This window comes from Engraulis encrasicolus, chromosome 9 (genome assembly GCF_034702125.1).
Source record: "Engraulis encrasicolus isolate BLACKSEA-1 chromosome 9, IST_EnEncr_1.0, whole genome shotgun sequence".
Lineage (NCBI taxonomy): Eukaryota > Metazoa > Chordata > Actinopteri > Clupeiformes > Engraulidae > Engraulis > Engraulis encrasicolus.
Genome location: NC_085865.1, coordinates 26,248,703 through 26,252,527, shown reverse-complemented (window position 1 = coordinate 26,252,527; position 3,825 = coordinate 26,248,703). Strand labels below are relative to the sequence as shown.

At 38.7% G+C, this 3,825-nt stretch overlaps 1 long non-coding RNA gene across 1 annotated transcript; it reads left to right on the top strand.

Moving 5' to 3' along the window:
* The first annotated feature begins 278 nt into the window (after positions 1–278).
* LOC134455087 (uncharacterized) lies at positions 279–3,611 on the top strand. The gene is made up of 5 exons (XR_010036012.1): positions 279–377; positions 1,889–1,993; positions 2,138–2,245; positions 2,988–3,067; positions 3,179–3,611. It is a non-coding gene; the product is annotated as an uncharacterized LOC134455087 (long non-coding RNA).
* Positions 3,612–3,825: the final 214 nt, after the last annotated feature.

Sequence of the window (3,825 nt, the reverse complement as noted above, 5' to 3'; positions counted from 1 at the left end):
GTGGGATTCAAACCTGCAACCATCTGATCGTAAGACCACCTCCCTAAGCAATACACAGAGAAAAATAGAGGTAGACAGGAGGTACAATACTGCATCTATAGGTACAGAATGGTTCCTTTCAGTTTTCTGTACCTCAAAGGGTTCTGGACAGACCCCTTAAGATACCCTATTGTACTTCAGAGGGTACATGCATCAGTAGAGGACACATTTGTACCCGGGGGTACACACACCAGTTGTTGGATACATGTCAGTTTAATGAAAGGGGGCGGGACTCTGACGCTCAACGTCAAGTACAAGTAAAAAAAAATCTTGGACCACGTCCGCCATGGTGCCGAGAAGACAGTTGAGATGTTGGTGAAATTCAAGCTCTTTGTGAGGTAAGTTCATTTATTTTCGATGTTTCATTCATAATTTTAAGACAATACTAAATGTAGGCCTACATTGAATAACGAATTTGGCATCAGACCAAACCTCTGCTAACATGCTGTTCTGAGAGGCCACTACTGTATAACTATGCTAACTTTGCTAGAGGTTATTTCACAACTTACTCACTTGGAAACCTCTAACTTTTGTTAGAAACGAACTCCTTTACAATATATTTGCTCTGAAGTAGCTATAAAACGTGTCCAGTTGTGCCAAACAGCCATGCCAGAGTCAAGAAGTAGCTAAAAGTCCGCTAGCAACATCTAGCTAAAATGGGTAATATCTGGTCCGCTAGCAAAGTTAGCTAAAGTCTAACGGTTAAATCATGTCAACTTTGTTGAGGGATGTTTGAAGTAGCCTGAGGTATTATTCATAACTGATTATTGGTTTCTTGTTAGAAACAAACTCATTTTGAATATAATTTTGCTCTGAGGTAAGCTTAGATACAACATGTCCAGTTCATATTGTAGGCTTAGTGCCAAGGCAAAACAGTCATGCCAGAATGAAGAGCTAGCTTAATGTCCGCTAGCAACATTAGCTAGCTAAACGGTTAATTCATGTTCACTTTGACGAGGGATGTTTGAAATAGCCTGAGGTAGGTATTATCTATTGTTGTTGTTTTTTGGTTATTAGTAGAAACGAACTCCTTTTGAGTATAATAAAGGAGTGTATAGCTAAAGTCTTTTAGCTAAGAAGTCTGAAGGAGCCATATGCCTGCCTTTTCTTGTTAGAAACGAACTCCTTTTGTATATACACTTAATCTGAAGTATGTTTTAACACCTGTGCCTTTCCCTGTTCGTGGTGTAAATGAAGTGGGCAAAGAAACACAGACTGAACTTGTAATTGTGCACACAGTGTGCTGTTTTGTCCCATTCTGTTAATGCCTACAATTCTGTGCCTCTTCTCTGAGGAGAAATCACTGTCAGAGCCATAAGATCGTGTTTGCACTTCTTTCAATAGACATTCACTTTACCAGATTTCTCTTGAAATAGTGAACACACAGATGTGTAGGCTGATTAATTCTTGGCTTTATGAAAGATGCTTAATTTGTCTATGGTTGCTGCAATTAATATTTAGATTTCTTTGCGCATCCTTTTTGGATCTATTAGTAGGTGGTTTAGAGGTCTTAACAAGTAGGCTGCATCAGATTTCATTTCAAGTGATGAATAAAATATCCAGACAGATAATCTGCTCTTTTGCCCTCCAGCTTTGCACACTGTTATGAATTATTTGAGCCAGTGGGGGTCAATCCGTTTGAGAAAATGTTCAATGTTTAAAAAAACAAAACAAAAAAACATTTTATATGTATAGAAATGTATCTCATAGATGTTTCATATTGTAGGCCTATTGTAAAATCATGGTGGCGTTATCATTTTTCATACTTTATTATCTTGTAATATTTAGGCCTTGTAGAGACTTTTAGATGCATACTCATGTTCATGTTTTGTGCTGTCATGCTTTGCAGTTGACTGAGAAGATTGCTGAAGGATCTTAAATGGAAGCTGGCTGATTATATTGAGTGATTCCTTTGGTGTGGTGTACCTCAGAGAAATAAACACTGTGGCAAGAGGTGAGTTTTAAGTTAATACATTCACACAAAGCCAATCCATGTATTTTTGAAATGTCATATTTCTAACATGCTATGCATTTCATGCTGACAATAGGAGATGCATACTAATGTTGTGTGTTATTTATATTTTTTATATTAATGCAGCTGAGAAGATGACCAAGATATCCTTATGGCTGGATGGTAGCTCTCTGGTCGTGAGGTGAGCCCCCTTGATGGACCATGTCTGCAAATGCTTTGACGGAATTTCTAAAGGTTAGCAACCATTCACAAATTTACACCTCATGTATGTGTTTCAAATGCCAAATGTCTTAACAGTTTGAATCACACACTGTTAATCAGAGATGCATCCTGTTTATGTTGTGTGTTATTTTGAGAGGATGGTTAAGGAATGATGGCAGCTGCCTGGTTACAGTACATTGATCCCATTAGTAGCACCATGTCTAAAAATGCTGAGAAAAATCAGCATGTAAGCAAATATTAACGAATCTGCACCAAAATGCGTGTTTCAAATGTCTACTCTCTAACAGTCTGAATAACACATTCAAACATGACATGACCAACTGTTATGTGCCCGGAGCGGCAGTTTACAAACTCACCCTTGGTGCCTTCTGCTGTTAGGCTAATGACATTGTGACAGAGCACACAAGTGAACACTGCACACAATGACATTGCATTCACCACATTGCTGTTTCACAGAAGATATTGATATTTTTTTTAAGATTACAAGTATCCTTTGTCCAAGTCCCACCACCCTTGCATTACAGTTGCTTGGATTCGCGTTGTCAAAAACTGTCAGACCTCTTGTGCTATGATGATTGGTCAATCAACACTCTAGGCCGGGCCTTAGCCAGAGGTCAATTCTATATGTGTTCATGCAGTTTTGATGCCCTCCATGATTGTCTACAATATAATGTAAATAGCTGTGTGTGTCCAAGCTTTTGGCCTATAATCTTAGTTGTTAATATATTATTGTTTGTATGTGTCCCCACCCCAGGCCATTGACACCAGAGCTGGAATTATCCTCCTGCCAAGACTATTCCAGGAGAAGGCCGAGAACCTGATTTTATGGGAGAGGTAAACAAGAGCTGAATATTTAACATTTGTCAAATGATTTTAGTTTGGTTTAATTGTATGAATTGCATTTGATTTAATTGCATCATTTTTCATTTACAATCTGTCATGTAGGGCGAGCCAAACACCCCTTACCCAACTATCAGCATGAAGGCACAGGACTGGAGAGCTACGATTGCCGGGAATGCTGAAAGTATCGTTGTAGTTGACAGGCTTCGAGTGTGTTCCCTGATTGGTGTTGAAGAGGCATTCATCGCGACATTCTGTATGTACTTTGTTTACAACATGGACCAACAGAACCTTTACACAAATGGATTAAGCACATTGGACTTTTACATGCCCATGAACCTGATTTCAGCATCACATGTGGACTGAAACTGTGAATCGTCTTTTTCAAAGTACCATTCCTTCAGCGTGTTTACAGGCAACACACAAGCAGCCTTTTCCTTTATTTTCAGAATTCATGCTGCCCGTTCACTAATGTCACCTTTTTCATGAGTACTTACCACCAGCATCAAATTCTAAGTATTCATTATATCTGGAAAAATTGCACTTTTCATACATGAAAAGGGGGATCTTCTCCATGGTCCGCCGTTTTGAATTTCCAGAAAGAGCCATTTTTAGCTGCAAAAATGACAGTACTTCGACCATACTGGAAACTATTGGTTTATTACTTTGTAAACTTCCATGTAAAGATCAAATTTGGCAATAGGCAGCCCAGTTTCAATGAGCAGCATAGTTGCAGTACCTTTTTTGACCAT